Source organism: Rhinatrema bivittatum, chromosome 1 (genome assembly GCF_901001135.1).
Source record: "Rhinatrema bivittatum chromosome 1, aRhiBiv1.1, whole genome shotgun sequence".
Classification (NCBI taxonomy): Eukaryota; Metazoa; Chordata; class Amphibia; order Gymnophiona; family Rhinatrematidae; genus Rhinatrema; species Rhinatrema bivittatum.
In genome coordinates, this window is record NC_042615.1 from 739,870,730 (window position 1) to 739,897,454 (window position 26,725).

The 26,725-nt window shown below is 45.3% G+C and overlaps 1 protein-coding gene across 3 annotated transcripts in view; it reads right to left on the bottom strand.

The window, feature by feature from the left end:
- Positions 1 to 26,725, bottom strand: part of NIM1K (NIM1 serine/threonine protein kinase) — a 175,913-nt gene that overhangs the window by 93,646 nt on the left and 55,542 nt on the right. For 2 of the 3 annotated variants that reach the window (XM_029577920.1, XM_029577929.1), the window contains exon 4: positions 25,193 to 25,280. The gene's annotated coding sequence lies outside the window, so the exon portion shown is untranslated. Of the gene's footprint in view, positions 1 to 25,192; positions 25,301 to 26,725 lie in introns of all 3 variants that reach the window. The other variant, XM_029577939.1, reaches the window with a different exon arrangement.

The following is a 26,725-nucleotide window of genomic DNA, read 5'->3' on the forward strand; positions in this document are numbered from 1 at the left end:
AAGTCCTTTTATAGGGCTGCAGACCGGCGACTCCCTGGGAGGAGTTTGGCAGGCCCACACCTAGCTGGTCCTAATACTACGGAGAAATGCTACGGGCCGGCCCTTAAGGAAGGGCGTGGCTAAAACCAGGAAGTCCTTGCAAGCACAAGCAGCCTCAGGCAGGCCCCACGGACATCGAGGCCTCCCAGGCCCTGGAGCAAATCCTGGACAGCTCGCAGGCGAGACCCTGGCTTGGAGCGGCCTCCAGGAAGAGGTAAGGCGCCTCCCGTAGCCCCGCTACAGGAGGGTTCATAACAACATATTTCAGAATCATGTTTCATTTTCTTCGTATGAAAATTTTTATGCATTACTCAAGTTTAAATAAATTTGCAGTGTTCTTTCAGTCATTTTACTTCTGGGCTTGCTATTTGGGACTTTATTTTAAAACAACACAAAGTATAGAAGTTTTCTGGTTTGATCCTTAGGTCGGGTCTTCTACTCCCTAGGTTGGCCAGGGCTGGGAATGCTGTGAAGGGCGAGGAGGGAGTCATGGTCATTGCTTAAGCGTGACCCCTACTGGTCGGATCCAGGGCCCATGATTTCAGAGTTCTGGAAGGAGCCCTTAAAGCATGGCCCCTGGCCCAGGACCGATACTGCAATGGCTGGTTTAAACATAAGTTGGGATGGGGATATAAAATAGGAGAAAAATTACCCAGGTAGGCCAAAGAAGCCACAAACTGTGGAGAGAGTGAATAATGAATTACTATTAATTATTATTATTGAGCCCAAATAAATAAACAAGTGTCTTAATTTGTGTTAATTATTAGGGACATTGAGGTGGCATCCAAACACAAGGTGGTGCAGACTGAGGTGCAGGTGGCTGGGGCACGGGGGGCCCTTCAGCATAGGGATGTCCCATCCATGCACATGGTGTGCCGAAAAGTAGAAGATACTGCATCCAGAGCCCCAACGTTCCTGCACAGAGCAGAAGACTGATAAGTTTTGGCTGTCCAGTGAAGGCACAGCAGAGCCAAGTGTTGGAGCTGCTTACCCAGAGACAGAATAGCCACATGACCTAGATTGGGGTGTTATGTGATGTCATAATTGAGGAGGAGGAGGAGGGAGGCTAAAGAGAGGGAGCCTCATTCTGAATACCCTCCTTCTAACCTCAGTGACCCTACATCCGCAGCCTCCAGCAACTTGTAGTTAACCTTTGCCCTCCAGTGCTTACTGAGCTCTGCTAGAATTAGAATGGCTGAGGGTTGAGCACTGCAGGAGGCCGGAGGTGAAGGATCACTGGGATAAGTAAGCAGAAAAATGTTTTGCCATCTGTGTGTGTGTATGAGTGTGTGCATTTAGGAGAATGTTCATTCCCAGCTCTGGCCCCTTTCCTTCATGCAGGTCACAGATGGGCCACTGCCACCTCTTCTTTCGTTCCTTGCCCTCTCTGCAGCTGCACAGGCCCACTTTCTTAGGGTCTACAAATTAAGCCCACATCACATTTTCTTCTCTCTTTCCTCAGCCATTCAAGTACAGGTGTACTCATCATGTCACTTCCCTCTGCTTGGGGGGGGGGGAGGGGAGGGGGGAAAACTATTGGTGTGCTTGGGCAACTTCATTGTTCTCCATGGACATGGATGTGTTGCCTGGTATTGTGCTTTAAGATCTTCTGTCCTCCTTTGGTGTTTACTGAAGGAATCTACAGCAAATGCTGTATGCATTCCTCTCTCTCTACCTACCACCCCCAACCCTCTCAGCTGCCCTCCTTCTTGCCCTTTAAACTCAAAGACTGCCACACTACCTTTGCACCCAGGTATCACCTGCCTGCAGTCCCTGGGCAAAGGTTGGGGTATTTGCCCTTCCAGTCCACTCCCTGCCTGGCAGGGTTTCTAACCCAAGTTATATGAGGATTTCAGAGATTTCTCATTATAAGAAGCCTATGAGACCCCTGGGCGTTGCTTGGGAAGAGGGCACGGTGACCCTCTCTGTGGAGGGGCCAGGATGGGGGAAGACCTGTCTCACTGTGACCTTCCTAGGAAGCAGAGGAATGGTGGGCAGCCACTGCAGCTTCTTCTCATTTTTTCAGAAATTTTGGGGGAAAGACAGTGTGGTTATGAGTCCTGGGAGTAAGACTTTTGATGCCCCTTGTTCCTGCCCTGACAGAGGAACATCCACAGCTGTGTGTTCCAGGGGATCCCTTGCCAACTTGGGATGAGAGAGAGAGACTGTGAGGCACATTGGAAAAACTGTCAGTAAGATCTGTATTTATTTACATCCAAGGACCCCCACTTGCAGGCCTATGCAGAAAGGCATGTTCAGCTGAACAAACCTTTCCGCGTGCACTTCAATACACATTCTCTGCGGGCAAAAGTTAAGGCTGATGCGGGAAGGAGTTCTGCACACAGAAAACACGTGTTTCCAAACGGGAGTACTGCTTAGCGCCCTCGTAGGGAAATCCCATGCCAATAAGGACATTAAGCATTTCTCCCTGATGCAGAGACTGCATTTTGTCAGCATGCCTTATTTTGCACTGGTAAGCTAACCCCTGGTTACAGCTGGAGTTAAGTTTGCAGCGCTATTATAAAAAGAGTCAAAACATTAACACAAAGAACAAAAATAGTCTAACACAGTGAAGGCGGCCGCCCCCGTTTACCAGGATAATAACCGACTTACCTGAATAAGTGGCAGCAGCCACCACTTACCCAGACAGCCTGTCAGGGATGCTTCCACCCTCTCCCTAGTTAAAATGGGCATTATACTTTTGCCAAGCATAGAGTTTACAGTTTCTTACCATTTATAAGCTCTGGATGCATTAGCATATCATTAGCTTACTGCATCGGGAGTTTAACCAAAATAATATTACTTATTACAAAATGTGCAGTGAAAATCTGTGCCCATTTTATTAGTGCCAAGATTATTGCATCAGCCTGTTGGAGTCTTGACCCCTGGGAAAGACAGAGGAATTGAGACTCTCACTGCTGAGGCACTGTTAGCATTGGAGGGGGTTTCCTAATCAAACAAGAAAAACCCTGGCAACCTGTGAAACACAATTAATCCAGCCCTACAAAAGAAAGGACACACACACGAAGTTGCAAATATAAAAATTGTTATAACAATTTTAAAAGAACTATTTACATGAATACAAAATGAATAAAATAAAAAATGACAGGGGTGGGAACAACTAGGAGCCAAAACTATTTACAAGGACTGAAAAAGGGTCCGGGGAAGCCAGAGACAGCAGATTAAGGGGCCTGGCTGGAACATTCCCATGCTCAAGCCAAGGCCATCAATACCAGGCTCTGGCGCCACAGGCCCCAGCTCAGTGTGTGGATGCTTCAGCCAGCTCCCCAAAGGCTGCTTGTATCACCCTCAGCTCTTCCAACATCATCTACATGGCCTGTGGAAACTGACACTGAGAAATAGGCTCAACGCCTGGTTTTCCAGCCAGGCCAGCAGTTGATGTTGGAAGAGGCGGAGGGTGATGCGGGCCTCCCTCGGCAAAAGCTGCCCAGTCTGCATCCCTACTACCTCGGTCCAAAAGGGGAGGAGGCCCTACTGGGATGGGGAGAGGGTACTGTGCCCCGGGATGTGCCTCCTGGAGGTGGGGGAACCACCACCAGTGCCACTTCTTTTCCTGATAGTGGCAGGGGTTGGGGAGGAGCAGCCTGGTCCTCCCCAGAGGTGGCAGCTGCATCTGCAGAGTCTGGGGCTGGGTTGTCTCCAGGTCTCTTCAGTTTCCTGTTCCTCCTTCTCCTCCTCCAGCGACGAGTTCTCATCTGTGAAGCAAATAGCAATAGTGTGCCATGTGCTTCCATTCTGTTAGAAAGTATTGCTCACGTTGGGGAAGTATAGGGCAAGGGAAAAGCTAATAGGTATGAGGCTATGTGGTGCCTAATCGATAGATAAATCCTTTGATATTCAGAATATCTATTTCAGCAGGCTGTTGTATGATGCTGCCTTGCTTGTGCAATGGGCTGTGATTTTGACTCTGTGACAGGGTTTGAAATGATGGGAAGTGGTCTACATAGCAAGGCATCTAGGGTCATGAGGCTGTATATATCAGTTGTGTTGGATAGGGCCCATACCATTTGCATGCAAAGAAATGTTTGAGTAGTTGTGAAAACCTGAAGGTTTCCCAGCTGGGCCAGGAGGATACCTTTTAAGGAACACCTCATGACAGTGCCACCTATGACTCTGAAGCCATTTTTGATGTGTAAATGATAATTTGTGTGTGTAAATGAGGATTTTTGTAAGCAGAGGCAGGGCCATACAGAGTAGTAGGCCCATGTGTGTGTGCCGATAGAAACAGGATCTATACAAACCATGTGAATATGGCCTTGATGGCTAGAGAAAGAACTTATCTCTAACTGCAGCCCGCCAAGCTCGCAGCCGGTCTAGCCACCTCCTCTTCCTCAGGCGCAACCACCAAGCCTTCTTCTCTAGGTCCTCAATCTATAGGAAGGAATAGGATGAAAATGTTGAGTGTAACAGTGGCTTCTATAATGGTATGTCTTCATGTATCCTACTGATGTCTGAAGTAAGTAGCATGGTTCTTTGCACTTCATTACTGTAAATAGAAGTGATGTGATGGTACCTGGACAGGCAACCTGCATGAAGAGCCCTAGGTCACTATTAACACAGAATTACAGTGCAGGCAGCGGGAATATCCGTTTACATAGAGGGAACGGCTTTGTGGAGTATGAAGAACCATGCAACAGGCCTTAAAAAAGAAAAAAAAAGGTGAACTTCATCAGGAACTGGGAAGAGGCGGCGATGAGTGCTCCGATTAGAGACCCGCCCCCCCCCCCATGACGTCATTGAAGATCGGACCGTTTAAGCCCGCCTTACCACCAGGCGTCGCGCGCCCCTTTGTGTACCCCTTATGTTGCGGTCTCGGTCGCCACGGTGGCGCCCGAGGCCTTACCTTCCCTTCCGGTCCCGGAGTCTCGCCGCGTTCCGCGGACTCGGGACCCCGACCGCAGCTCCCTCCTTCCGCTCCGACCCTGCACCGCAGCTCCCGCTCCCTGCTCCGACCCTGCACGGCCTGCAGGGCCTTCAGGCGCCATGCGCCGGCTCCCTCTCTGCCACCGGCGTCCTCCCGCGGCTAGCCCCGCCCCTAGGCACGTGCGCGCGGTTCAGCCCTGGTTTTAAAGGGCCCAGCGCGGGAAAGCACGGCTCCTCCCTTTCCTGACGTCAGACGCTGCAGGGCTATTTAAGCCCTGCAGTTCCTAGCCTTCCTTGCCTTGCAACGAGGTTCCTTCACCGAAGAGTTAGTTGCCATTGTTCCTGATTCCTGTTTGTCTTCAGCCTGCCTTGACTCCGGTCCGTGACCTCGACTCCTGTTTGTCTTCAGCCTGCCTTGACTCCGGTCCGTGACTTCGACTCCTGTTTGTCTTCAGCCTGCCTTGACTCCGGTCCGTGACTTCGACTCCTGTTTGTCTTCAGCCTGCCTTGACCCCGGTTCGAGACCCCGACTTCTGCTTACTCGCCGCCTGCCTAGACTCCGGCCCGTGTTCCACTTCTGGGTTCCTTCGGCCTCACCTAAGTCCCAGCTGTCCGGGTCCCTACGGGCTCCTCCTGGGGGGACCTCGGGCTTCCAGGGCGAAGACTCCTAAGTCCTAGCGACCCGGGCTCCCACAGCTCCTCTGGAGGAGTCACGGGTTTCCAGGTGAAGCTCCAATTGCCCAGTGGGAGTTCTGCCTTCCGACTGTACCCTCGGGTAGGTCGGCCTAAGGATCCACATCCGGATTTCCTTCATCACAACACCTTAGTACAGTCCGCAGTGCTAGGGTTATTTTAAATCTTAATAATCAGATGTCTCTCATTGTTATCATTCATTTTAAAATGTTTGTAGCCTTCCCATGTTTGTAAACCGTTGTGCTGGCTTTATGTTGAAGCCAAATGACAGTATATAAAACCTGATAAATAAAATAAATAAAAATAAATAAATGACTGGCTATATATAAATATTATGGCCAGAATTTCCAAAATACAGCACCAGAGTAAATATGTTTGCCTGTGTAATGTTATATACGTATATTAAAATATGCTTATTATATATAACATTACACAGGCAAACATATTTACTCTGATGCCTTATTTTGAACAATTCTGGCACCCTAGTATCCCCCCCATGCACTACATACCCACCCCTAGAGCCTGCCCATGCACTACTTATCCCGCCCCAGCCCCTTCTGTCCACTCCCTTGCACTATTTACCCAACCCCAGCCTTTACTGGGCCCCCCCATGCACTACTTACACCACGTATTGAAGGCCTCCCTCAGCTCCTCCCAGGCCTCCATGCTCCTCCTGAGGTTGCACCTCACCTCAGCTTGTGGAAACAACCTGTTTTTATTCTGTTCCACCAGGGACACAAAGCAGGCAAAGTCCCTCATGGTAAAATTTAACTGGCATGCTGGTGGAGGCATCTTGGCAGCACATGCGGAAAGAACAGGAAGTTATACCCTCGCTGAAGTGTGCATGCGTGAGCATGCACTTGTGCACACTTATGTGTGCAAATGTACATGTACGTACACACATTTTACAAAGTGTGTGTACACGTTGCGAAATGCCTTCCTTTGTGCCTGCACACCCATATACGTGTGTTCATGGGTGCAAATGCACATTTTTCAAAGTTACCATCTTAATGAACTGAGATATAACATTTAATTTTAATTTAATTAAAAATTTGTAAGCCACACAATCCAATGATCTAGGCAGCTTACACTTTAATATACATAGTAAAACAAAAAACTAAAACAAATCATAAAACATCTGTTTAACTGCAAAATAAACTTTATTTAAAGATTTTATTGTGATCCTTCTATTCAAGAGAATCTGCAAGTTTGCAAGGACAGTCATATTTAAAAATACTACTCCTGTTGCGATCGCAAGAGTGCAGTCGCTTGCTCCAGGTGGATGTGAGCTCGTGGGCCACGGCGTGGCTCAGGGAGGAGTCCCAAGGCACTCAGCGTGGGAGGCAAGTGGCCAAGCACGGGCTGGTGCTGGAACAAGGCTGGATCAGGATCAAGACGTGGAACAATCTAAGGAAGTGGAACAAGGCAGGCTCTGACCTCCATGGGACCTGCACACATAGGTGAGACCCAGCAACGCAATGCTGGTCTCAAGAGTAGCCCTCCGGCCAATCGGTAGCCCTTTCGGACCTGCCGCTTGGGAACGATGAGTGCATGAGGCTAGACAGAGGCTGAGGGCAGAAACAAGAAGAGACATGGAACTGAGGAACTTGGAAGACTCAGATGAGGACTCGAGGAACTTGGAAGACTCAGACGAGGACTAAAGGAATTGGAAGACTCAGACAAGAATTCAGGATTCAGGCACTAGAAATGGGTGAGTACTGCACCACAGTGCGCCCTACACAGCCGCCCATGGTTGGTCGCAGACTACGCCGGAAGTGAAGCAGACTCCAGACAAGAAGGTGAAGACTTAAATGATGAAGATTCAGGAGAAGCCTGCACCGAGGCGTGCCCTTCACAGCCGCCTGTGGCTGGTCACGGACCACGCTGAAGCAGAGCAGGTTCTGGCTTGAGTCTAGGGCATGGACGGAAGCAGGAACAAGGAATTCCGAAGAGCAGGAACAGGATTCAAGGATTCAGAACTCGGATTCAGGAACAGACCTCGGTATTAAAAGTAAGGGCCTTACGGAGACATGCACTACAGACATGAAGGTGGGCCTTGTGCTACAAAGCCCTCTATACAGTCCCTATTGGGCTGGTCATGGACCACGACGGTGGCACACCAGGAAAAGTGGATGAACAGGAAATCTGGAAGCAGGACGGAGAGCCAGAGACGGGGACATCAGGACCAGGACTAGAACATCAGAAACTCAGAACGTCAAGAACAAGGAACATAGGACATCAGGAACACAGGAGAGACAACGGAGGAGCTCCAACGAAGAACAGGAACATCCACGGAGGCCAGTAACATAGAACATGGAACCATCTGGACAGGAGAAGACCACGGGAGACCTTGTCGGACTGAAGAAACCATGGACAACCATGAAGATCTGATGCGAAGGCCCCGAGAACAAGCTGAGCCCTTTCATAGGGCTGAACATGGCACAGGCTGATGACATCATGCGTTGGGGCCGCGAGGCTTTTCCCGCCACTGGTCCTTTAAATAAAGTGCTGAGGCGCGCGCCTAGAGGAGCCCGGGTCAGGCAGGAGCAGAAAGGCAATGTCAGCGGCATTCCTGCCACGAGATGAGGCACAGTGATGGTGGCACCAGGGCCGCGAAGAAAGGAGTATTGACGGCTGCTTCCTCTGCCATGCGAAGAGGAGGAATCAGCGGCGGTCTCCCTGCAGTGGGCAGCGGCAACGATGGCGGCTCCTTGCCGCGAGAAGAGAAAAGACTACGGCAGCCCCTCCTGCCGCACACAGCGGCGGCAGGCCGCAAGGGAGCGGCAGTGGTGGTCTGGGGCAGCATAGGCCGCGACAACAGGGGACGATCGTTGTTGGTGACCATGGAGAAGGAAGAGGGCTGCAGCGGCGTCGGGCCGGGATGGTGGGGTGAGTGAGGCTGAGGACAGAAAGCAAGCAGGGGAGCGCAACACTCCAGGTTCCATCCTGATCATATGGGGTGGATGATTCAATATGTTTTTAATATGGATTTTGTTACTTTGCAATATAAAGATTTTTAAGCTTAGTAGTCTTAAGCTTTTGAGTCATATATATATTTATTAATAAAATATTGTTTTCATTTTCCTTGCAACTATTTTTGTGCATTAGTGTTTGAGTTTTGTTTGAGATATATATATATATATATATATACACACACACACACATATACTATATGTTAAACATGATTCTGAAATATGTATTGTGAGTTCCAGTGGCTTTTTCTATCTGATAATGCTTGCAGGAACTTGCAGTTGATCAGCTCATGCGTATGTTCTATTTGCTAATACATAATATAGCTGTTTTGCTACAGAGAACTGCAGAATGTAGATGTTTATGAAGTCAGTTTTTCTCCCTACAATAATATTGTGCATTTCTATTGCTCAGGACTGATACTACTTGTTAAATTCAAGCATTAAACAGGGGCAGGAGCAATTCAAGCGTCCATCCCTACACAGTTATGTCACTTTTATATCTGTTCTGTGGTATATTTGCAACCTCCCACATTACTTAAGCAGAGATACACAATTATTTAACAGTGTATGGTAGACAGCTATCCACTATGGGCTGCCAATTCATTTTACTTGGTACATAACATGCATATGTTTTAAAATTCTTAATCTCGCATTAAAATGTTTATATGTAATTTAATAGAGCAATAAAATCACCAACACAAGGGGCTAGGCCAAGGGCCAAATGGTTAGCTCTCAGCACTGCCAAGTGAGACATTGATCCAAGGGCTATCTTGGGCTTGGCAACAGGAAAGGAACAATGTATGCTTAAATAGCACTCTGTCCGTGAGGGAAAGGCTCAGACAAACGCTGCTCTAATGACACCACCAAGATGCTAGTTAAGTAGCTGTGCTGGAGCAGGTTTTATTTTCTGCTCTCTAAGCCTCAGGAGGTCACTGCAGTAAGTACTTATCCTGTACATAAAAGGAAAAAACAGGACTAAGACAGGAAGAGGAGGGAGGAAGGAAGGATTGTGCTTAAGTCCCTCAGAAGAGCCAGATGGAATAAGCCATTTGAGAAGACTTGCACTAAAAAAGATATATAAATGGGTGCTCTAAGTGAAAAATATAATAAACAGTTGTAAAATGGTGCAGAAAACAATTTTTTTACTAGCAAGACCAAAAAGCTGACGGGATACGGTTTGGTGTTGAGATCTCAGTTTTTGTATTTTAATAGTCTTGATTCTTATAAAATTGTTTTCTTGAGGCTTTTTTCTTCTTTGCAGCACACAAAAGATGGTTTTAATAGATTAAAGCTTACAACTAAAAGCTTTGGGTACAAAAATGAAGTGAATAAATGCCAGCTGAGATTTCTGTTTTCTCTGTATATTTATTGAAATGCTTTCAGAATTTACAATTAAGGTTTCTGTATCAGGTCAGTGTCATTTTCTTCCCAGTCTCAAGAATGTCACACAATGTCTGCAAAACAATTAGATGTACTGTATCAGAACACTGTCAAAATTACAATCTAAAAAGGCTAACTTTATTCCATTTACATAACTTACCAGAATACAATACTTTCTTTTAAGAAAATAAGTTTTGAATACAATTGTGACATTATAACATTTTCCCAAAATAAATCAGTTGGCATATTTTATTTTCTTCTTTCCCTTTTTCTCTTGCTCCACTATGTGTAGGGGAATATTAGACAACAGATTCTGGTTTAAGGGACATACTGGCACGGTACTCTATTAAAGCTGCCACTCAGGAAGTATAATATTTGGCACCTGGAGTGGATACTTTCTTTGGCACCCTCACCCCCAGATTCACTTCTCCGTCCCTCCTCCCCCAAGTGATCTCCGGTTCCCCTCTCACTCACACAGGCTCTCTCTCTCTGTCTTGCACACACCCCTGCGCACAGGCTCCCTCCTTTTCTCTCTCTCTCTCTCTCGCATACACACCCCTTCACACAGCTCCCTCTCTCACACACAAACATGTACCATCAACACACACACATACAGACATACTCTAACACACACTTAGACACAAACACACTCTCTATCACTTCCTACTCAGCTTTCCATCAGAAGCTCAGCAGCAGTTTCCTCCTTCAGCCCCTGCGACAGACGGAGACTCTTGAGGTGGCATAGGGACTGGTGTGGGTCTACTTCTTTCATCCGTGGCAGGGATGGTGGGGGGGCAAGGCTGTTGCTCTTCATTGGGCGTGACTGCATGACCTTTCCTTCTTCCCACCCACGTGGACCCACTACTTTTTCTTCCGGGCTGCGGGGGGGGGGGGGGGGGGGGAGAAGAAAAGGCTACGTAGTTGCCGGTTCCAGCCACGTGGCGCTCTAGGCAGCCGCCCAGTGCTCACACCGCGGGATGGGCTCAGCTCGCGGCCGCCAACCTCTCGGCTGTCATCCGGGGCAGACCGCACTCCCGCACCTCCCCTTAGTATGCCACTGAGCATAACAATACTGGGGGTCATATTTTTAGCTCCCACTTAGGTGACAGCAAAACAACTTACTGGAATTAATTTGGTTACCATTTTTAGCAAGTCTCAATTTCTGGAATTTTTTAATGAAGAAATCCATTTTTAGCATATCTAATTGAAAGCATACGTAGATCCCCATTTGGATCCCTACAAAGGATTATGGCCTAGTAGTTAGATCAGGGCAAGGCAGGGCCGGCGCAACCATTAGGCAGAGTAGGCGGTCGCCTAGGGTGCCGGAAGTGGGTGGGGCACCATCGCTGGACGCAAGAGCGGAATTTTTGAAACAGCAGGAGGTCGGAGTGGCATGGCAGCGCTGTGGAAGTGGGAGAGCTCATGTGTGTGCAGGGAGCAGAGGAGGCGTGTTGTTTGCAGAGATCACATGATGCGGTGATGACATCACTGCTTAGGGCGGCTGGCCACCCTTGCACCAGCACTGGGGCAAGGCAGTGTGGACTAGAGGAATGTACCATCATTGCTATAGCACACCCACTAGAGGCTGCCGTACTGGTTTATGCCTGTTTGCATAAAAGCAAGTGATCTCTAGTGTTTGTGTGGATTTTTAGTTTGGATTTTGAGAGAGTAGGTGCTATTCCTTTGCAGTTCTCTTTTTAAAGGCCCAAAGCCCTGGTTGAGGAATCTTAGAAATAAGTGCTTGGTATTACATCTCAAGTGATTTTTGCAGTTATTTACTCTGTGTGATATTTGTTTGGGATGAAGTTTTTATCCACCTTTCCTACCCAGACAGAGAGGAGTTTTTCTGGTGTCACTTAGTCCAAGGGATTCCTTTGACAATCCGGCAATTGGTGGAGATGGTGTTATGCACGTCGGTCGCAGACAGCTGCGACCACTGTTGCTCACCTCTTGCCTCACTGTGCTGACTCCACTGGGAAGACTTGCGGCCTCCGCCAGCTATTACTGGCCTGCCCGTCCTTGTTCCCGGGCCTCCTTGGATGGTGTGGATGCTGCTGACCACCATCTTGCCCTCGGAGCTCCTTAGGCGCATGCGCACGCTTCCGGGCCTGTCTTATGCACGTCATGGCGGGAACCTCGGGGGCGTCCCCCCGGATGACATAATTCTCCATGGACTCTTAAGCCGGCTGGCCCTGTCTGCCTATGATTTAGCAATCGTAGGCAGACAGTTCCCTCATTGCTGAATCTGCTTCACTCACTACAGACTTCCCGTTCCAGTTCCTGCTTCCTCGGCGTGAGACATCCCGGGTACCCGCTCCTCGGGGGCCCTTTCCTCATCTCTGGCTATCCGCTCCTCGGAGGGCCTTGCGCCTAGGTCCGCTGCCTGCCCCGCTCCCTGGGGCTTCCTCTGGAACCATCGCTACTTCTACTGTGAGTACTCCGCTTGCGGACCATTACCGTATCATCTCTACTGAGGAACACTCATCGGTGTACCCCACTGTGCGGACCATTGCCATATCATCTCTACTGAGGACCCTCACTGGTGTACGGACCATTGTCATATCATCTCTACAGAGGAATCCTCTCTTGGGTATACCCCACTTCACAGACCCTGTGGTAACTCTGTGTCTGTGTGACTTTCTTGCTATACTCCCCGCTCCGCGGGCAGTGTCGCTCTCTCTCTCTCTGCTCCCTCTCCAGTACCTGCTGTTCTGCACACCCAGCAGCTGAGACCTCGCCTCCCAACGGTGAGGATCACAGGGCTTCTCCCCGTGGGCGGTACCATCTCTCACCTCAGCCCAGGGCCCACAAACCCACAAATACTAACAGATGACGTGAACACCCAGTGCTATCATAACCGGGAAGAAAGAGGAGAATCTGAACTGGCACTCTAGATGCTAGCAAACAAGCTAAAAGGATACCCTCAGAATAAAAGGGAGATGGAGAAGAGAACATTAGAGAGTTTGAGTTTGAGCAGTGGATCCCAGGCATTGTGAAGGGGAATCAAATTGGGAGATGAGGCCCCTATGTGTACAGTTTACCTGGGGAACCTTCACATTCTATTTTAAGATAGATACAGAAGGGACAAGAGGTTCACAGATTTACTATTTGAAATTCTTGGAAAAAGTAATGCTATGGATATCATCTGAGACATCCTGGGGTCCATGAGATTAGCATGGGGGATCTGCCAGAAGGGAGGCAACCAAAGTGCAATTACTGAGAAGCAAAGCAGGCTGATCTCATCTCTCAGGAATTCTGCTCTAAGGCTGCTGCTGCCTAATCCCACTGTTTGATGGTATATGCCAAGGAGAGGAAGATCAGAGCCTCCAGCAGCCCAAACAGGTGCAGAGAGGAGCAGGGGAAGAGTGCAGCTGATTGCTACCAAGAGGAGCCTGAAGATGTGCCAAGGGGATGCCTGCAGCCACCGGCACCTTTAACAGCTGCCTCTCTACATGACCAGAGGTGGAAACAAACAGGGTGATGATCCTGAGAAGCATTTCTGGCAACTGCTACATTTACTCTGGCTGTCCAGCTGGCCTTACAGTAAGGGGAAAAGCTGCACTAGGGGATTAGTATGGCAATGGTGGGGGGCAGGGAGAAGGAACTGTAAGGGGAAGAGGACAGGAGGCAAGAGTTTAAATCTAGCTGTAGAATGGGAAGCTTTAATATAACAATAATCTAGTTAGAATTATGTTTATTCTCAATTTTTATTTTGATTAGAATCAATTTTCTACATGAATGATTTAGAGGTTTACATTTTTAATCTTGTTGATTGGTTGTGAGTAGGCGAAAGGGCGGGGATTGATAAGTATATTGCAACTTCTGGCTCAGTTCTTTGATGCTTGATGCAGTTGAAATGAGCCGACTCTGTGCTATCATGTTAACAACTTGTTTGATCTCCTTTCTTTGAAAGGTTTCTTGATTATGAGGTTTTGGGGTTTTTTTTCCAAAATAATTTTTATTAGGAAGAAACATTGACATTTAGTCCCACTTAGCAGCAGCTGCCGCTTTATCAGCCAACACATTTATAAAGGTGGATGATTCTAATAACCAATCTCTAATGGCCCGCAGGTTGCAAGCGCCAGGTCTGGGACTCCCAGGCCCCCCTGTCCCCACCTCTACCTTAACCAGGGCAGAGGAACCCTAGCCTTCCCACCACGCCAGAAAAATTGTCTCTGCGCCTTGGCCAACTGCAACGAGTCAAGACTTCGCATCAAGAGTAACAATATAATTTAATAGGAGTTATTGGGAATACAGTACATAGCGGAATAGCACATATTTAGGTATTATTGATGCTTTTGCCAGTAATGATTAAAATAGCAAACAAGCCGCTATAGCACAACCATATATGGTGGCATATTTAAGACGTTATGAACTGGCTTTTCATCCATTTTCAGATAAATATTTAAAAATGAAAAATAAAAAATAAGTAAGTAGTGGGTTCCCTTTTTCTGTGTGTGTGGTGTGTATGTGTGCATAAACAAAGTTTAATATTTAAAAGTAAGATGCACAATTCTGTATTTTTACAGGATCGCTCTGGAAGGGGTGGTAGTGGAGTAAACATGATTTTTAAATTTAATTATCAAAATTTCAGTGGTGGGGAGTTATAGGCCTGAAAGTTAACTGTACGGAAGATTTGCCTAGAGTGCCTAATACCATTGCACCAATCCTGTAAACTAAAATTAGCAAGGCTGTTGTCCTGGCATCTGGTTCCTAGGTCTCCATGGACTTAGTGGACAGTATTGAGGGCAAGCAAAGCGACAGGATCAAGCCTTCTATGTACTGTTGTGGAAGTATTTTTGATTTGGTAAACTGCAGTCATATAGTTGAAAATTACTTTATTAAACTGACTAACTGAATTTGTTTTCTGAATGATTATCAACTGATGTAACTAGTACTGTAGTTAGCTAGCTATTGAGACCCTGAGGAATTTTGTGTTAAAGAACATTTTTTTGTGAGGGAGCGAGGTTGAGGGAGAGTTAATACATTACTGATGAGAATTAAAATCTTTCATCCCTGTCCCTGTGCCAAATGCAGTATTTAATTAATTAATTAAGTTTTATATACTGATATTCTGATACAATCATACCAGTTTACAACAATATTTAAATAAATCAGATTAAAACATTTTTAAGTAGCATCAAAATGTAAACTCATAAATTCAAATATAAACAAATAAAACCTTAAATGTGACTGAATCATAAATCAAATTATATAAAATAGTAATTAAAAATGTTACAAATAACATACAATAAAATAAAATAAGAATAAGACTTAATATAGATAAAATAAATACTAAATAATACTCACTCTCCATATACCTGTATTTTAAAGTTAATCTTAAAGGTCTGATATTCATTAATCTCAAACTCAATCTCATGCCTCTCCAAATGCCTGTTTGAACAACCATTTTTTTTTCTTCAAGGTCAGAAAGTTAGTTTCTAGACTCAATTCCATTGGTAGAGAACTCCATTATTTGGGCCCAGCCAGTGGTAAGCTTCTTTCTCTCACTTTATTCAATCAAGTTGATTGGTTAATCCCTGGTTGGTGCAAGAAGTTTGTAAAAACAGAACGGTAACAACAGGCAGGGAGGCCAGCTCAGCTCTTTAAAACTGCCATTCCCATCCCACCATGCTCCTGTAGCTGAAATCATAACAGGCCCCTGATATTTAAAATTTATCCAGCTAACAAGGTCATTTATCAACTCACATTATGGCGTTTTCGCATGCGAAAAATGCCTTAACACATGCAATAAGCACCATAACATATGGTGTGATGCAAATTTTTAAAAGGGGAGGGATTGGGGAGGAGTCAGGGGTGGGATTTTCATAAAAGTGGGCTGGCTTCACGAAGCCAGAATGCACGATATCACCGAAAATAACTACACCTTTTTCAAATGCGTTAAGCTGTGCAATCTCATACATTATGCCCATAACGCAATTTGCGATTTTTTCACAAATTCTGCTTTGGGCATTTTTAGGCTGGGGAAGGGCCTGAGATGTGTGTGGGGGGGTGGGGGGGTGGTGAGAGAGAGAGAAAGAGAGAGAGCCTCTGGGGGTGGCACCATAGTAAGCAGCTATTTATGCTACTATAGGAGGCCCACCTAAATCGAGGTGAGGTTTAGGTAGTGGTGTAATGGTTAGGAGCCACTTTTACATGTAGAGTGAGACATACGAACAGAACTGTACACTCTTGTGAAGATTTGATGTCCTTCGAAGTGAGGACACTCACACAGAGATGATATTTGTACGATGTTCTCTCAACCTAGCTTGTTGTTACCTAGGTACAGCGGACTGGAAGAGAACTGGGGAAGGCCTGGTTACGTTGCCGTACGAAAATTGCATAAGTCCCCCTCCCCTTGTGCGCACCGCCCGCATATATGCACGCGGATTATAGGCCCCCACATTTTATAACATGCACGTGCCAACAAGCGCATGTTATAAAATTGGCGCATCCATGTGTGCGCACCAGGAAGCGTACACACATGATCATGCGCGCGTAGGTTTAAAAATCTACCCCTTAGCTGGCTAAGTGGTGCTGAATATCAGCCTTCAGAAAATTTGCTGGTATTATTAAACAATCATTATGGTAGTGTCTGAAAATGTTACTAGAGAAAGAAAGCATTCCAAGCGCTTAATATAATTTCCTGTATGCATTAACTGAGTGTGTAAAACAATGATTTTAGCCGCTGACAACCTCACAGTTGCTTATCCCAGGGATCACCTTTATACAAATATAAATAACTTTATCATTACATGGAACCCAAAAGAATTTTTACAACTATCAGGAATAACAATGTTGAAGAGCGGGAAGCCTATCGGTGTGCAGGGAAAAAAATTTGTTTCAAGGTTTTGTATTTTTGTTTCATTTCACGCACAGTAAGAGAGTTTTAGTGCACATGCTTAATGAAACAAGACAAACGAAAAAAACAGATCACTAGGGAAGACATGATTCATGTCTCTGCGTAAACAAAGCTGATCACTCAGTCACACCATCACAATTCTGGTGTGCAAAATAATAGCTGGATCAAGATCCTAATTACTAATGTTTTCCAAATTGCTTCTAAAACACTTCTGTCCCGTAAAAGTCCTGTATGGCATCTTTGTCTAGCAGCTTGAGTTTCTTTTTTGAAAACAGCAGGATACACGCCAAGTGATAATTTAAACCTTTTAGTCATGCAGCTATTAACAAATATTCTCTATTTAATTGAAGTGCCTCAGTAAGACGATCCAATGAGCAACACAGAAATAGATGCTGGCTGATAAGAACTACTTGGTCCTCCCAGTTTGCCCATTTGTGCTGCCACAGATCCTACTTAATTTAAATCTTTTTATTGAGATTTAAATTAAGTAGGCAACACAGTGCATAATTGTTTCCACTACAGGCCATAGTACAAAAATACATAATAGTGCAAAACAGAACTTCTTCTCTATCTGATATCTTCCCCCCTTCTCTGAAAGCTTGTCCCAGCTAACCCACCCTATTCATGCTGCAATGCAACTAACAGAAAACAAAAGGTAACAAAAATATAAAACAGACAATTAAAATGAAAGTAGGACTGCAGTATTCTGCATGCTGTTTAGTAAAGACTGGGCTCATCCAACTATACACAACAGAAGGTATAAAAATAATTTCTCTGCTAATTCATTCATTATTTATATTAATTCTTGCTCTACAGTAGAAGGCGTGGAGAAAATATGCAATTGCCAGGTTTCCAGAAATCTAGTTGGTAAATTTTAAAAGCCTTACGAGCACCAAAGTCAGGGATACATGAGTGTATTGGCCCAGTGTGCATCGCAAGGATTTTAAGAGGCACTCGGGTACATGCGTATGCGAGTAAAATAGTTTTTCATAAAAGGAGTAGGGTATAGGCATGGTCTGGGCAGGGCATGAGTGTTCCAGCGTTCTGAAGGAACTCAAAAATGAAATTTCAGATCTTTTAGTTAAAATTTGTAACCTATCATTAAAATCATCCATTGTACCTGAAGACTGGAGGGTGGCTAATGTAACCCCAATATTTAAAAAGGGCTCTAGGGGTGATCCGGGAAACTGCAGACCAGTGAGGCTGACTCAGTGCTGGGAAAAACAGTGGAAACTATTCTAAAGATGAAAATCACAGAGCTTATGGAAAGATGAGGTTTATTGGAACAGTCAGCATGGATTTACCCAAGGGAAGTCTTGCCTCACAAATCTGCTTCATTTTTTGAAGGGGTTAATAAACATGTGGATAAAGGTGAACTGGCAGATGTAGTGTATTTGGATTTTCAGAAGGAGTCTGACAAAGTCCCTGTTACGCACCCCGTCCATGCCCGGCCCGCGCACGGGCCTGCTCACCTCTCTGGTTCCATGGCAGGTCCCAGGTCGGCCTCCGTAGCAGCAGCTGCAAGCTCTTCCAGGCCTCGGCGTTCCACGGCCGGGCCTTCCACTGCGCACCAGGCCTCATGCCAGAGTTCGGCGTCCTCAATGGCGTTGGCCACGCCTCTATGCGAGCGCGCGCAGACCGCCTGGCCTCTTATAGGGCCAGGGACGGGTCCTAGCTCCGCGGCGTGCCCTGATTGATTCCTTGATATAAGGAAGTCCCTGCTTGTACTTCCTTGCCTTGGCAATCAGGTTAGTGTCTTGCTAGATTATCACTGCGTCTGAACCTTGTTCCAGTCTTGTTCCAAGTCTCATTCCAGGATCCTTCTGTTCCAGTCCTGTTCCTGCCTTGTTCCTGCATCCTAGTCTCCAGCGTCCTTCTGTTCCTGTTCATCTGTCCGCCTCCCAGGAGGTACCTCCAGACTGTCTCACTGGTACTGACCTCGGCTTGCTCCCTGACCTGTCTGCCTGCTGCCTGCCTTCCGACTTCAGCCTGCTCCTTGACCTACCTGCCTGCCTGTGACCTTATCTGACCTCCGGTACCTGACCCCTGCTTTGTTGACCATTCCTTGGACTGACTCCCTTATTCTGACCTCTGCCTGCTTGACCACGTCTCCAGATTCTGGCTCTGTTCCTAGCCTTGTCGTCACCTACTCTGTTCTGGTCCTTTCTGCTCCATCTGACCTCCAGTCTCAAACCTGACCGTGCTCCTCTCCTATCTGTGGGCACACTGGACTTCCATCTCTCCAGGAGACCCTGCGAGGCCCACCTAAGTCCAAGCGGCCCGGGTCCCTATGGACTGCTCCTGGGGGGACCTCGGGCTTCCAGTGGTGAAGCTCATCCTAGCCTCTGTCTCCTCCAGTGCTCTACCCCCTGGGGGCAGTTGCTTCCTGGTCCCTACCAGGGAGCCGTTCTCCACTGCTCCAGGACAAGGGTCCACCCCCGAGTGCAACAGACCCTCATGAAAGGCTTCTAAGAAAACTAAAAAGTCATGCGATAGGACAGTGATGGCCACCCTTTTGAGTTCAGTGTGTCAAAATTCATAAAAAAAACCGAGCATAACTCGGGTGGTATGTCACTTCTAGAAAAATCCATAATTTTGTGATATTTGTAGCTCTAATTAATAACAAAAAGATATAAATTTAATATATATACTGTACTGTTAATAAAGCAAAAACAAATAATTCTTTACCTTACCTGCTTAGTGACTTTTTTGTTGCTGAATTTCATTGGCTAAATCTTCAATTAAAACTAATAAGGATTTTAAAAAGCCCCTGCTGTCCCCTTCTGTGGGAGCTCTTGATTTCCAGTCACCCTGATATTGTCAAGGATTAGGAGGTTATCCTCTCTCTCTCACAAATACTCACATGTCCATTCTCTCTCACACATACACTGTCACATACATACACATTCATGCTCTTATACCCACCATAACCTCTCGCTCTCACAGACACTGACACACTCTCAGGCTCTAAGACACTCTCTCCCCCTCCCCCCCCCCCCCCCCCCCCCCCCCCCCCCCCCCCCCCACACACACAGAAACTCTTACTCCCTTGGATTTTCTCATACACACTCATGCTCTCACACTCACTGGCTCCCTCACATACCCACAAACACACACACCCAGGCAAGCTCCCAGTCATTCTCACACACACACAGGCAAAGCTCCCAGTTATCACACTGACCCCCAGGAAGGCTCCCATGCATTCACACACATACACCCCCAGGCAGAGTCCCATTCATACACATGCACACACTAAAGGCAGACCCCCTCTCTTTCTTTTGTCAGCAACCTCAGAGCCTCCCTCATTCATCTGCTGCCACTGTCACTGATGCCGCATGGCTATTGGGGAGGCGCTGATTGCTGCTACTGGCACTGAAGCTCATTCTGCTGCCTCCTCTGTGCAGGCCCCGTGGGCTTCCACTTTCTCCATGCTGACCTCGTACATTGTGAGATCCGCATAAAGTGCTATTTATTTATTTAAGATATTTTATATACCGGTGTTAGTGTGTACATCACATCGGTTCACATTATAACAGTAGCTTGGAAAATACATTAAACAGGGGTGTACATTAAACAGGGAAGTAATAAGGCATGGGCCATGTGAACGAATAGAGAGGCATAGAAATATAGAGTAACTGGCAGAAGGTTCAGAACCTAAGAAGATAAGGTTCAGAGTGCCGATTCCTAACATGTTGCAAATATTAATGTAAAACGAGGTAGATAACAATAAACATATGTTAATTATATACAATATGTACAGGAGTGCATAGATGTACAGATTTGCATGGTATTAAGGATGGAGGGTAGTAGGCTAAGGGGAGGACAGAAAATGGTCTAGGGGAGGGTGGAGGTGGTTAGTCGGGGAATGCTTGTGTGAATAGCCATGTTTTTAGTTTCTTTCTAAATTTGAAATGGCAGAATTCGAGACGTAGTGTTGATGGCAGGGTGTTCCAATGTGAGGGGCCTGCAATTGAGATGGCACGTTCTCTTGTAGTGGAAAGGTGTGCCGTTTTTAGAGAGGGTACATGAAGAGATCCCTTGTTGATTGACCTGGTGGGGCGATTTGACTGAGTAGAGGTGAAAGGGTGGTCAAGCTATTCTTGCACATTCCCAAAGATTACATGTGCCAATCACTAAAAAGTAATTTTTTTTTTTTTTTACCTTTGCTGTCTGATCTTAGTTTTCTAATTGGTTGGTCACAGGCTTTTTTTTCCCCACCTTCCCTTTCTTATTTTTTTCCACTTCCCTTATTTTTTTTTTTGCCAATTCCTTTTATATTGTCTTTTTTTCTGTTTCTTTTCTCTCCATCTTCTTCCCTCAAACACACAGTCAGGTTCTCATTCTCACATGCATTTCTCTCTCACACACACCCATGGGCTCTCACTCTCACATGCTCTCTCTCATACAATCATTCATACACACAGTCTCTCACTGGCACATGCTGTCTGACTCACACACACAGGCTCTCTCTCACTCCCACACGCTGTCTTGCTCAAGCACAGGCTCTCACTGTCACATGCTGTCTCTCTCACACCCACAGAGGCTCTCACATGCTGTCTCTGCAAACATTCAGGTCCTCACTCTCACACACAATCTCTCAACTCATCTCATACACGCGCGCGCACACACACACACACACACCCTCTACAGACCCTCAGCCTCTCTCTCACCTCTGGGCCTCCTCTTCGCGGGTCGCCGCAGGATGGGCTCTGCAGTGGCCCTGATCTTCTCGGGTCGCGGCGGCCCTGCTACCGGGCCTCTTCCTCTTCTCGGGCCGCTGCGACTTGGGATTCGCGGCAGCCCGTAAGCGCTGCTCCGCTTCTGCACGCACTGATGCTCCTCCTCCTTCCTGCCCACGCGGTTCCGGCAACGTTTACTTCCGGGGCCGCACAGGCAGGAAGGAGGAGGAGCATCAGCGCATTTAAACGCGATCTTTTTCTTCGGGCCGTGGTGACGTGAGCCTCACCACGGCCCTGCCCATCTGCCTGTCACTGCGCCGCATGAGCCTCCCTGTGCCTGGGGGCGTTGGGGGTGGAGGGGTCCGGAGGGAGGGGGGGATACTAAAAAACTAATTTTAAAGGGTTGGGCTGTGTTTTTGGGTTAATTTCCCGATAGTCCACGAAATGCTGCACGTGTCAGCAAAAAACGTCTCAGCGTGTCACCTCTGACGCGTGTCACAGATTAGCCATCACTGGACTTGGGGGCAATCCATGAAGTTAGCAAGTAGCACATTTAAAACTAATCACATAAAATTATTTTTCATTCAACGCACAGTTAAGCTCTGGAATTTGATGCCAGAGGATGTGATTAGTGCAGTTAGTGTAGCTGGGTTTAAAAAAGGTTTGGATACGTTCTTGGAGGAGAAGTCCATTAACTGCTATTAATCAAGTTGTCTTAGGGAATAGCCACTGTTATTACTGGCATAAGTAGCATAGAATCTACTTAGTGTTTGGGTACTTGCCAGGTACTTGTAGCCTGAATTGGCCACTGTTGAAAACAGGATGCTGGGCTTAATGGACCCTTGGACTGACCCAGTATGGCAATTTCTTATGTTCTTATAAAACCAGAGCTTAAGTACTTACGCACACCAGCATGTGCTGGGATTCCTATTTGCGTAACTTTACTTGTGCTATGGATGGCAGGTAAGTCAAAAAACAAAAAAAACCCTGGTCAGCATGGTTTTAAGGGTCAGGGCCAATAGGATAAAAGGGAAGCAAATTAGCTAGGGGTTTAGGAAGTCCTCTCCTTTACTAGGGCAAACTGGGAATGAACTGGGGAAACAGGTAATTGTGTCGGCATGCGTATATACTAAAATCCCCCCCACTTACGTGATCGAGCCGGCAAATGCGTGCATATGTGCTCCCACGTGAAGGTCTTAAAATTCACCTTTATATCTATGAGATGCTTCAGAATCCTTAGCGGGCAGCTTCTCCATTAACAACTTTTTAAAACATTTTCCTCCACTATATGTAGAGTGGATATTCATCAGATCGCCAATAAACTATAAATATTTATTTTTTATATTAAAAAGGCCATTATCTGACAGAACCGGCGACTGTCAGCGGGTTTGACAGCCAACGCTCAATTTTACCGGCTAAATTGAGCGTCCGTCTTCTAACCCGCGGGCAGATTTTAAATTTTTTTTTAAATTTTGGAGCCTCCGACTTAATATCGCTATGATTGTAAGCCCTCTGGGGATAGGGAAATACCTATAGTACCTGAATGTAATCCACTTTGAAGTGCTGAAAAAGTGCAAAAAGCGGAATATAAATCTAAATAAAATAAATAAATAAATAAATATTAAGTCGGAGGGTGTACAGAAAAGCAGTTTTTTCTCCTTTTCTGTACACTTTCCCTGTGCCTTTGGGCAGGAGTTAATTTCTGAAAGTAAAATGTGCGGCTTTGGCCGAGCGCACCATACTGAATCGGCCCGACTGTGAGGTCAGCTTGTTCCATCTCCATTTGCTGGCAGGGGAACATAAACCCACTGGTCCTGAGTCCCTCTGTCTCATGTTAGGAAAGTTGAAATTTTTATTGAAAAGTAAATTTATGACATTTAGAACATGCAGTCCCTTATTTATTGAAACATTTTCTAGTCTGCGCCATCGACTGTCCTAGGCAGATCAGAATAAAAACAATATTACACAATGCAAAAACTACATTCAATTCCAATCAAATTCCCCACAGAATGTGCCACACATTCACAGCCCTACTCTTACAAAATCACCACCAAAGACACAATATAGCCAGCTAGACTGAACACTCCACAAGAAATTACCATTCATCCAGCAGCTTCAAAAGCCTGAACAAAAAATAATGCTTTCATTTGTTTTCTAAAGCAATGAACACAAACTTCAGACCTCAAAACATCTGGCAAGGAGTTCCATAGACAGGGCCTTGCAACTGCAAATACTTTCTCTCATTTCTGCCAGCCTGAAAGTACATCAAGTAAATTAAGAGTCGCTAGATCAAAGCATACGCGAGGGGCAATATAACCTTAAAGCTGAACTAATACACAGTGGCACTTTGGCATTAAACTTGATATAATATTGTATTGGTAACCAATGTAAGTTTCTCAGTTATCATGTCAACAAGTACCAGTTAAAACATGACTGCCAGGCTTTGGATAACTTGCAAATCGTGGAATATGAAGAATGGCAACTCAAAATAGGTTGCATTTTAGTAGTGCAAACCAGTTAGCAAGAGAGACAACACACTAGGAAAAGGGCATTTTCAGTAGCTGGTCCTATTCTTTGGAATTCACTCCCTGACTCTCTTCGGCTTACTCTTCTGCACAACAATTCAAAAAAATGTTAAAAACTTATCTATTTCAGCAAGCCTTTAGTTCACTGACTACTTCTTAATTTCCCATACACTACGTTCAGGTTTTTTGTTTTGTCTTTTTTTTGTTTTGTTTTCCATTTTTTGTTTTGTTTATTTAGATGGGCTTTTATTATATTTTATTTTATGTTATGTTGTGTATTATCTGATGCCTTGAATTTTATGTATGTTTTTATTGTGAACCGTTTTAATTAATTCTTTGAATTGTAAAAGCGGTATACAAACATTTTTAAATAAATAAAATAAATAAATAAACAAACACTGTGCAAAGGTCCTCTTGATTCAAAAATAGTGTTAACCTCTGAAACAGTTGTTACTTAAAAAAAAACATTTTTAACTACTGCTTTTACTTGCAGAGATAGAAAGGCTGCAGAATCAAAGATCACTTCTAAATTTCAAACCTGTACTAAATTTGGGATAGACCGCTCTCCTGCCTGCAGGCTGGAGGATAAGTTTGTGAATGCTGTTCTAGAAAGTATCATCAGTTCAGTTATTTAATTAGGGATTCAAACCAGACCATGTCTGTAAGTGGTGCTTAGCAATACTGCTTAGGTTGGTAACTTGGGCTTTAAAATGGCCATTAGGAACATCTGTAATACAGGGCCCTGTGCAGAAAGTAAGATAAGATAGTTTACATGTACTAGTCTGTTACTCTCACAGCAGAACTTCAAAGTAAAAACCATCCATTTAGTCTTCTTACAACATAGAATTACCAAGTATTTCGAATACATTACAAAACAGATCACAAAGGGTTCCAATATTAATCAACATATTACAAACTAATGTATTTAAGTTTTTTATGTAGCTAACAAATACAAATTACAAGAAAAAATTATGATGTTTTGCACATTAAAGGTTTTCAGCAACAAAGCTTAATTAGTGTTTGAACCACCTATACCTTTTTCTTGCTTTTGTGCTGAACCATTGATTCTCCAACTCTTTGAAATACATGTGCATCAAATGTTGTTTGTTTTTCTCTATTCTTTCGTGTCCTTTGCTTCTGAGTATCATTCATGCTTACCTCCTCAGCTGTTAGCTATTTCTCTGCGGTAGATCCATTCTGATTGCAGTAGTACTCAATGGAAACAAACACACTCCACCTGATATACCTGGAACCAAGTGAAACAATCTACAATAAGTGTAATTGTTGGTCTTTAAAAGGAACAGTTTTGCTAAAGAATATAAGCACTTAGGACACACAACACTATATCCCAATAGCTGGAGAGAAGGAGATTTAATCATTCTCAACAAATCACTGGACAAGATGTTCTAATGTAAACCCCAGTCCCAGGAGTGGTTTTTGAGGACATTTGTTTGCATATAAAAAGTTTGCAGATAAGAATAATCTTTTTTACAATAAACTATAAGGTGAGGGTCATCGTGGTGCATTAATATTGAAAAAATGTTTTTGGGGGTGTTTTTTATGCCAGCCATGATTACAGAAATAGAACTGTCACTTGCAGCTGAATTAGATTTTGGCATGAACTGGCTTTTTGACTCTCTTTTTTATGGATATGGGTAAATTTGCAAAAAAAAAAATATAATTTTTTTCAATATTTTGGTTTCTGACCCAATGCTTTTTGAGTAGACAAGTAGCCTAGTGGTTAGAGCACTAGGCAATGAATAAGGGAAATCAGGGTTCAAATCCTACTACTACTTGTTGTGACCTTGTCTCAGGTATAAACTTAAGATAGTGAGTCCTCTAAGGATAGGGAAATTATCTGCCATACCTGCATATAATCTGTTTTCAGGTTCCTGAAAAGTAGACTATAAATTAATGACAACAGGAAAAGAGCCCAAAGTCTGTCCTGTAAGCTTTTTTTTTTTAGGTAGTAACTGCCACTACATGGAGGTTACCCTTTCCCCCAAATTTGAACTTGTTGTTTATAGTATTAGAATTGCAATTTGAAAAATGTATATAATCTGTGTATTGTGATCCATGCAGCACCTACTGTAATACAGCCCATCCCTCCAGCTGCCTTGCACTGCCTCCTCTCTTCAGAGGCTGGCGGGATGTGTCTCTTGAGAATACATTGAATCTTTTGAAGGCCGTGACCACAGGCCACAACTGTGCTGACATTGTAAACATGTTCTAAACTCATAGGCTGGCACTTCCTGGCTGATCAGCAGCCAGAAAGTGCTGGCCTACAAGTTTTGAAACTGCGTGTAGTGCCTGCAGAGACACTGCAGAACGGTGGGCAGTGGTGGGATGTGCTGATACGATGCTACAGTTTCCATGGTCCTGGTGAATGGTGATGGCATGCTGGTACAGGCTGTATCAGCTGGTTTACAGCATGCGCAAACACTGGAGGAATGCTGTGCAGCTTGTGCTTGTGCACCTCTTAGAAGGAACATTGCTCTAGCTGTGCCCATTTTTTGTGTATATGGCATAGTCATTTTGTTTAATGGCTTACATCCTTATTCAGAAAACTGAGAGCAGGAGGTATGCAAGACATCCTATCCTAGAAGACACTATGCCAATATATATGATAGCTGCGTTGTAGAAGGTGGAAGATGTTTGCAGGTATAGGATGTTTGGAAGCATTACTATTGG